This window comes from Fistularia commersonii, unplaced genomic scaffold (genome assembly GCF_037954325.1).
Source record: "Fistularia commersonii isolate RoL2024-O1a breed Wild unplaced genomic scaffold, RoL_Fcom_v1.0 HiC_scaffold_37, whole genome shotgun sequence".
Lineage (NCBI taxonomy): Eukaryota > Metazoa > Chordata > Actinopteri > Syngnathiformes > Fistulariidae > Fistularia > Fistularia commersonii.
Window position 1 is genome coordinate 2,685,001 of NW_028233995.1, and position 10,000 is coordinate 2,695,000.

The following is a 10,000-nucleotide window of genomic DNA, read 5'->3' on the forward strand; positions in this document are numbered from 1 at the left end:
GGATTCCCCGAGTCGGGGCGAGCGATGGGTTTAGAGGCGTATCGCATTGAAGATAATGGCCGCATATCCTTCTTGGACTTTTCTAAAGCCTTTGACTCGGTCGAACATCCATTTATCATAGCAACGCTCGAACATTTTGGATTTGGTTAAATATTCAGGAATGTGATCCGTGGGCTCTATGAGAATATTCATAGCTGTGTCACCCTGCCAAGCGGCACCACTCCGAGCTTCCATGTTGATGTGGGAATCCCCCAAGGTTGCCCCATCTCACCCTATTTATTTATAATTGCTACCGAAATGCTAGCCGTTTATGTTGAAAAGAGCAACGATATCCAAAAGTTAGACGTGCTGGGGACTGAAATTGTTATTAGCCTGCTGGCAGATGACACAACCTTAGTTTTGAAAAATGAACATCAAGTCCCAATAAGTGCCGAAAACAACCAAAACATTCTCCAAGGCTTCAGGATTGTCATTAAACTTAAAGAAATGCAAACTTCTTGCGCTGCATGACTCGCCACTAAAGGAAATCAGCGATGTTTCCATGAAATCAGAAATAAAATACTTGAGCATTTTCCTATCCAAGGACCAAACGTTAAATCAATCCAGGAACATTGAATCTAAACTGAATCAAAGTAAAGCTTAATTCTAATATATGGCTCCAGAGAGATTTATCAATATTAGGCCGGATATATTTGACTAAAATGGATGTGTTTATCCAGATGTATATACCCAGCGTATTCCAATGCTGCTCCAAATCAACTCGTAAAATCTGTTAACCAAATCAATTTCAACTTTATCTGGAGGAACAGACCACACCATCTAAGAAAAATCACATATGGTGAAAGAAACAAGTGAAGGAGGGCTGAAAGTGATAGAGTCGGACTGCTTGAATGGGACATTGAAGGTGAACTGGTTGAAATCCTGGATCAAACCTCATCGTTCTTTCTGGTATTGTACTCCAAACTACTTATTCAACAAAGTCGGCGGCCTGAGTCTTCTGCTTATCTCTGACTTGGATATCAACAAGATTCCTGTCAAATGTTCAGAGTTCCATAAACAAATATTATTATACTGGAAAATGATATACGTACACAATTTCTCACCACACAGTATAATAGTTTGGAACAATCGATATGTACTGCATGGCAACAAACCTCTGTTTTACAAGGAATGCTTTGAGAAAGGTATATGGTCGATAATTGACTTGATGGATGACACTGGCAGTCCTCTGGACAATGAGCAGTTCTGTACTACACACAGATTCAAGCCTCCCATATTAGAGTTGCTAAAGTTACGAAACGCACTGCCTCGACAATTTGTATTCCTGACCAAAAATATAATGACGCACCGAACCGTACAACCACAGTTACCCCGACTATCACTCCAGGGAATCTCAATTGTGGACAGAAAGCGCGGCAACTCCTTTATTAGGAAATGTTTCACAGGAAACTTATTCCCTGGACGTCAAAAAAAAAAAAAAAGGATATTTTAAATAAATTTGATGAGGAATCGATTGCCACGCTGCGAACCATGTATCTGACTCTACCCATACCCCCAAGGCAAAAGAGACCCACTTCAAAATTATGACTGACATCTACCCATCTAAGGAATTATCGAGGGTACGCTTTAATTTTGAAGATAATATTTGTACATTTTGTGAAGACAACATTGAAACCACTGACCATATATTTTTTCTCCTTCTCATTCCATCGTCACCAGTTTCCTTCTCAAAAGATGATATAACATTCTGTTTACTTATAAGCAACATAACAGATGAACTCTGTGTCAATGTTCTTTTAGGCCTGGCCAAGTTCTTCATTCACAAGAACAGAATGCAAAAATGCTCCCCAAATTTTAATGTCTTCATAAACGATTTTGAAATATAAAAAAAAAAAAAAAAAATCCTTAAAACTTATGGAAAAATCCGAAAACAAAAAAATATAGTTACCCATGTCCGAGGTTCCTTTTTTTTTTGGTAAAAAAAAAAAAAAAAAAAAACAAAAAAAACAACTTGATTACATGTTACATTCCCCTTGCAATTTTTTTTTTTTTTTTTCGTTTTAATTTCTTATTTGTCTATCTATTGATTTAATTACTTCCTTTTAATTTCTTTTTTTGTCTCGCACTGTAAATTTCTCACAAACCTGTAACACTATTAACTTCTCATTACATACAGAACAAATGTCCTGATGTCCGTTGCTTCCTCATCCCTGGTTGTTTCATTGACATTCAGTTCTACCTTGCTATGTTTATTTGTACATTTGTATATTTGGGTGTACTATTTATGTTCAATTAAAAACAGTTTGATGTCTGAGATTCCTTGTGAACCGCCAACTTAATTACATGTTATATTCCCCTCACAATTTTTTTTTTTCGTTTTTAATTTTATTTTTCTATCTATTTATTTAATTATATCCTTCTAATTTTCTTTTTTTGTCTAGCATTAAAAATTTCTCGCAAACCGTTAACACTATTAACTTCTGATTACTTACAGCACGAATGCGCTTATGCCCCCCCACCCATCCCGCTTTTTCCGTACGGAGGCAGACACTGAGATCGAAAGCAAATGGGTGTCATTGAAATGCAGTAACAGGGTGATAACAGCCGTGTTCGAAGTGTGTAGGGGCTTATAGGAGAGCAGAAGCACGTCACGCAATTCACCTGAGTTCGGAGGATCGGGAGTACCAGGGCCCATAGCGGAGAAGCGGAAGAGCGGAGTTATGTGTCTCTTCTCAAAGGCGGGGAAGCTGGGGGGCAGCAGGACCCCTTAGACCGGCTAATGTGAGCCTACTCCGGACAGATATCACCCGGAGTTATGACTGGAGCTCCCGGACCTCTGGGCACACACATATGTGAATGAGTGGATGAGCTAATGTTGGTTTGGTTGTGGATACGTTTCGGCCAATGCTATCAGCACAGCTATGATTATCCCCAGAACGTTGAGAACGAGCTCCCGGAACTCCAGACATGCGTATATAAAAGAGTGGAATTAAGGTGTGTGTGTGTGTGTGTGTGTGTGTGTGTGTGTGTGTATACGTGTGGGACAGAAGTAATGTTGGGGACAGAAATTGTTATTAGCCTGCTGGCAGATGACACAACCTTAGTTTTGAAAAATGAACATCAAGTCCCAATAAGTGCTGAAAAAAACCAAAACATTCTCCAAGGCTTCAGGATTGTCATTAAACTTAAAGAAATGCAAACTTCTTGCGCTGCATGACTCGCCACTAAAGGAAATCAGCGATGTTTCTATGAAATCAGAAATAAAATACTTGAGCATTTTCCTATCCAAGGACCAAACGTTAAATCAATCCAGGAACATTGAATCTAAACTGAATCAAAGTAAAGCTTAATTCTAATATATGGCTCCAGAGAGATTTATCAATATTAGGCCGGATATATTTGACTAAAATGGATGTGTTTATCCAGATGTATATACCCAGCGTATTCCAATGCTGCTCCAAATCAACTCGTAAAATCTGTTAACCAAATCAATTTCAACTTTATCTGGAGGAACAGACCACACCATCTAAGAAAAATCACATATGGTGAAAGAAACAAGTGAAGGAGGGCTGAAAGTGATAGAGTCGGACTGCTTGAATGGGACATTGAAGGTGAACTGGTTGAAATCCTGGATCAAACCTCATCGTTCTTTCTGGTATTGTACTCCAAACTACTTATTCAACAAAGTCGGCGGCCTGAGTCTTCTGCTTATCTCTGACTTGGATATCAACAAGATTCCTGTCAAATGTTCAGAGTTCCATAAACAAATATTATTATACTGGAAAATGATATACGTACACAATTTCTCACCACACAGTATAATAGTTTGGAACAATCGATATGTACTGCATGGCAACAAACCTCTGTTTTACAAGGAATGCTTTGAGAAAGGTATATGGTCGATAATTGACTTGATGGATGACACTGGCAGTCCTCTGGACAATGAGCAGTTCTGTACTACACACAGATTCAAGCCTCCCATATTAGAGTTGCTAAAGTTACGAAACGCACTGCCTCGACAATTTGTATTCCTGACCAAAAATATAATGACGCACCGAACCGTACAACCACAGTTACCCCGACTATCACTCCAGGGAATCTCAATTGTGGACAGAAAGCGCGGCAACTCCTTTATTAGGAAATGTTTCACAGGAAACTTATTCCCTGGACGTCAAAAAAAAAAAAAAGGATATTTTAAATAAATTTGATGAGGAATCGATTGCCACGCTGCGAACTATGTATCTGACTCTACCCATACCCCCAAGGCAAAAGAGACCCACTTCAAAATTATGACTGACATCTACCCATCTAAGGAATTATCGAGGGTACGCTTTAATTTTGAAGATAATATTTGTACATTTTGTGAAGACAACATTGAAACCACTGACCATATATTTTTTCTCCTTCTCATTCCATCGTCACCAGTTTCCTTCTCAAAAGATGATATAACATTCTGTTTACTTATAAGCAACATAACAGATGAACTCTGTGTCAATGTTCTTTTAGGCCTGGCCAAGTTCTTCATTCACAAGAACAGAATGCAAAAATGCTCCCCAAATTTTAATGTCTTCATAAACGATTTTGAAATATAAAAAAAAAAAAAAAAAAATCCTTAAAACTTATGGAAAAATCCAAAAACTAAAAAATATAGTTACCCATGTCCGAGGTTCCTTTTTTTTTTGGTAAAAAAAAAAAAACAAAAAAAAAAAAACAACTTGATTACATGTTACATTCCCCTTGCAATTTTTTTTTTTTTTTTTCGTTTTAATTTCTTATTTGTCTATCTATTGATTTAATTACTTCCTTTTAATTTCTTTTTTTGTCTCGCACTGTAAATTTCTCACAAACCTGTAACACTATTAACTTCTCATTACATACAGAACAAATGTCCTGATGTCCGTTGCTTCCTCATCCCTGGTTGTTTCATTGACATTCAGTTCTACCTTGCTATGTTTATTTGTACATTTGTATATTTGGGTGTACTATTTATGTTCAATTAAAAACAGTTTGATGTCTGAGATTCCTTGTGAACCGCCAACTTAATTACATGTTATATTCCCCTCACAATTTTTTTTTTTCGTTTTTAATTTTATTTTTCTATCTATTTATTTAATTATATCCTTTTAATTTTCTTTTTTTGTCTAGCATTAAAAATTTCTCGCAAACCGTTAACACTATTAACTTCTGATTACTTACAGCACGAATGCGCTTATGCCCCCCCACCCATCCCGCTTTTTCCGTACGGAGGCAGACACTGAGATCGAAAGCAAATGGGTGTCATTGAAATGCAGTAACAGGGTGATAACAGCCGTGTTCGAAGTGTGTAGGGGCTTATAGTAGAGCAGAAGCACGTCACGCAATTCACCTGAGTTCGGAGGATCGGGAGTACCAGGGCCCATAGCGGAGAAGCGGAAGAGCGGAGTTATGTGTCTCTTCTCAAAGGCGGGGAAGCTGGGGGGCAGCAGGACCCCTTAGACCGGCTAATGTGAGCCTACTCCGGACAGATATCACCCGGAGTTATGACTGGAGCTCCCGGACCTCTGGGCACACACATATATGAATGAGTGGATGAGCTAATGTTGGTTTGGTTGTGGATACGTTTCGGCCAATGCTATCAGCACAGCTATGATTATCCCCAGAACGTTGAGAACGAGCTCCCGGAACTCCAGACATGCGTATATAAAAGAGTGGAATTAAGGTGTGTGTGTGTGTGTGTGTGTGTGTGTGTGTGTGTGTATACGTGTGGGACAGAAGTAATGTTGGGGACAGAAATTGTTATTAGCCTGCTGGCAGATGACACAACCTTAGTTTTGAAAAATGAACATCAAGTCCCAATAAGTGCTGAAAAAAACCAAAACATTCTCCAAGGCTTCAGGATTGTCATTAAACTTAAAGAAATGCAAACTTCTTGCGCTGCATGACTCGCCACTAAAGGAAATCAGCGATGTTTCTATGAAATCAGAAATAAAATACTTGAGCATTTTCCTATCCAAGGACCAAACGTTAAATCAATCCAGGAACATTGAATCTAAACTGAATCAAAGTAAAGCTTAATTCTAATATATGGCTCCAGAGAGATTTATCAATATTAGGCCGGATATATTTGACTAAAATGGATGTGTTTATCCAGATGTATATACCCAGCGTATTCCAATGCTGCTCCAAATCAACTCGTAAAATCTGTTAACCAAATCAATTTCAACTTTATCTGGAGGAACAGACCACACCATCTAAGAAAAATCACATATGGTGAAAGAAACAAGTGAAGGAGGGCTGAAAGTGATAGAGTCGGACTGCTTGAATGGGACATTGAAGGTGAACTGGTTGAAATCCTGGATCAAACCTCATCGTTCTTTCTGGTATTGTACTCCAAACTACTTATTCAACAAAGTCGGCGGCCTGAGTCTTCTGCTTATCTCTGACTTGGATATCAACAAGATTCCTGTCAAATGTTCAGAGTTCCATAAACAAATATTATTATACTGGAAAATGATATACGTACACAATTTCTCACCACACAGTATAATAGTTTGGAACAATCGATATGTACTGCATGGCAACAAACCTCTGTTTTACAAGGAATGCTTTGAGAAAGGTATATGGTCGATAATTGACTTGATGGATGACACTGGCAGTCCTCTGGACAATGAGCAGTTCTGTACTACACACAGATTCAAGCCTCCCATATTAGAGTTGCTAAAGTTACGAAACGCACTGCCTCGACAATTTGTATTCCTGACCAAAAATATAATGACGCACCGAACCGTACAACCACAGTTACCCCGACTATCACTCCAGGGAATCTCAATTGTGGACAGAAAGCGCGGCAACTCCTTTATTAGGAAATGTTTCACAGGAAACTTATTCCCTGGACGTCAAAAAAAAAAAAAAGGATATTTTAAATAAATTTGATGAGGAATCGATTGCCACGCTGCGAACTATGTATCTGACTCTACCCATACCCCCAAGGCAAAAGAGACCCACTTCAAAATTATGACTGACATCTACCCATCTAAGGAATTATCGAGGGTACGCTTTAATTTTGAAGATAATATTTGTACATTTTGTGAAGACAACATTGAAACCACTGACCATATATTTTTTCTCCTTCTCATTCCATCGTCACCAGTTTCCTTCTCAAAAGATGATATAACATTCTGTTTACTTATAAGCAACATAACAGATGAACTCTGTGTCAATGTTCTTTTAGGCCTGGCCAAGTTCTTCATTCACAAGAACAGAATGCAAAAATGCTCCCCAAATTTTAATGTCTTCATAAACGATTTTGAAATATAAAAAAAAAAAAAAAAAAATCCTTAAAACTTATGGAAAAATCCGAAAACAAAAAAATATAGTTACCCATGTCCGAGGTTCCTTTTTTTTTTGGTAAAAAAAAAAAAAAAAACAAAAAAAACAACTTGATTACATGTTACATTCCCCTTGCAATTTTTTTTTTTTTTTTTCGTTTTAATTTCTTATTTGTCTATCTATTGATTTAATTACTTCCTTTTAATTTCTTTTTTTGTCTCGCACTGTAAATTTCTCACAAACCTGTAACACTATTAACTTCTCATTACATACAGAACAAATGTCCTGATGTCCGTTGCTTCCTCATCCCTGGTTGTTTCATTGACATTCAGTTCTACCTTGCTATGTTTATTTGTACATTTGTATATTTGGGTGTACTATTTATGTTCAATTAAAAACAGTTTGATGTCTGAGATTCCTTGTGAACCGCCAACTTAATTACATGTTATATTCCCCTCACAATTTTTTTTTTTCGTTTTTAATTTTATTTTTCTATCTATTTATTTAATTATATCCTTCTAATTTTCTTTTTTTGTCTAGCATTAAAAATTTCTCGCAAACCGTTAACACTATTAACTTCTGATTACTTACAGCACGAATGCGCTTATGCCCCCCCACCCATCCCGCTTTTTCCGTACGGAGGCAGACACTGAGATCGAAAGCAAATGGGTGTCATTGAAATGCAGTAACAGGGTGATAACAGCCGTGTTCGAAGTGTGTAGGGGCTTATAGGAGAGCAGAAGCACGTCACGCAATTCACCTGAGTTCGGAGGATCGGGAGTACCAGGGCCCATAGCGGAGAAGCGGAAGAGCGGAGTTATGTGTCTCTTCTCAAAGGCGGGGAAGCTGGGGGGCAGCAGGACCCCTTAGACCGGCTAAGGTGAGCCTACTCCGGACAGAGATCACCCGGAGTTATGACTGGAGCTCCCGGACCTCTGGGCACACACATATGTGAATGAGTGGATGAGCTAATGTTGGTTTGGTTGTGGATACGTTTCGGCCAATGCTATCAGCACAGCGATGATGAGTTCAGGTGTGTCTGTGTGTGTTTGTGTGTTTGTGTGTGTGTGTGTGTGTGTGTGTGTGTGTGCGTGTGTTTGTGTGTGTGTGAGAGTTTGTTTTTGTGGGTTGGGGGGGGTTCCCGCGGACACGGAGTACCAGGGCCTGGAGCGGATGAGGTGAGGAGCGGAGGAGAGCAGAAGCCCGGACCGTGATTCGCTTGTGTCCAGCGGTTCGGGAGTTCCAGGGCCCGAAACGGAGGAGCGGAGGAGCGGAGGAGCGGAGGAGCGGAGGAGCGGAGGACAGCAAAACCCCTTTCTGCAATTCGCCTGAGTCCGGCGGATCGGTAGTACCTGGTTCCGCAGCGGATGAGCGGAGGAGTGGAGGAGATGTTTCTCTTCTCAGAGGCGGCGAGGGGGGGGGGGCAGGACCCCTTACCCTTATCCCCCCCGGACGTTTGAGTGGAGCTCCCGGACCTCCGGGCACGCACATGCGAATGACTGGATCACAGGGAGTGCCAGGGCCTGGAGCGGATGAGCAGAGGAGAGGCGGAGGGCAGAAGCCCGGCCCTGTTCAAGAGTTCCAGGGTCCAAAGCGGGGGAGCGAAGAAGCGGAGGAGGGGAGGAGAGCAGAAGAGCAAAAAACTGGCCCGGAATTCACCGAAGTCCCGCGGATCGGGAGTTCCAGGGCCCGGAGCGGAAGAGCGGAGGAGCGGAGGAGAGGAGGAGCGGAGCAAAGCTAAGCCCGTCTTAACAACAAGGAAATTACAGATGAGGCTATAATTTCTAATGAAAACTTTAAATTCTATAGCCACGTATACACTTCGACATTGTCAAAAAGCGATTGTGACTCCTTTCCATTAAATATTCCTCAATATATCCCAAAAATAAACAACAAACAATATATGTTTGTTTATATATGTTTATATATAAACAACAAAAAATATACAGTTTGATGTCTGAGATTCCTTGTGAATCGCCAACTTAATTACATGTCGTATTCCCCTTGCATTTTTTTTTTTTGGTTTTAATTTCATTTGTCTATCTATTTATCTAATTATTTCCTTTTAATTTCGTTTTTTGTCTAGCACTGTAAATTTCTCACAAACCTGTAACACTATTAACTTCTCATTACATACAGAACAAATGTCCTCATGTCCGTTGCTTCCTCATGCCTGGTTGTTTCATTGACATTCAGTTCTACCTTGCTATGTTTATTTGTACATTTGTATATTTGGGTGTACTATTTATGTTCAATTAAAAACAGTTTGATGTCTGAGATTCCCTGTGAACCGCCAACTTAATTACATGTTATATTCCCCTCACAATTTTTTTTTTTTCGTTTTTAATTTTATTTTTCTATCTATTTATTTAATTATATCCTTTTAATTTTCTTTTTTTGTCTAGCATTAAAAATTTCTCGCAAACCGTTAACACTATTAACTTCTGATTACTTACAGCACGAATGCGCTTATGCCCCCCCACCCCCCACCCCCCCGCTTTTTCCGTACGGTGGCAGACACTGAGATCGAAAGCAAATGGGTGTCATTGAAATGCAGTAACAGGGTGATAACAGCCGTGTTCGAAGTGTGTAGGGGCTTATAGTAGAGCAGAAGCACGTCACGCAATTCACCTGAGTTCGGAGGATCGGGAGTACCAGGGCCCATAGCGGAGAAGCGGAAGAGCGGAGTTAT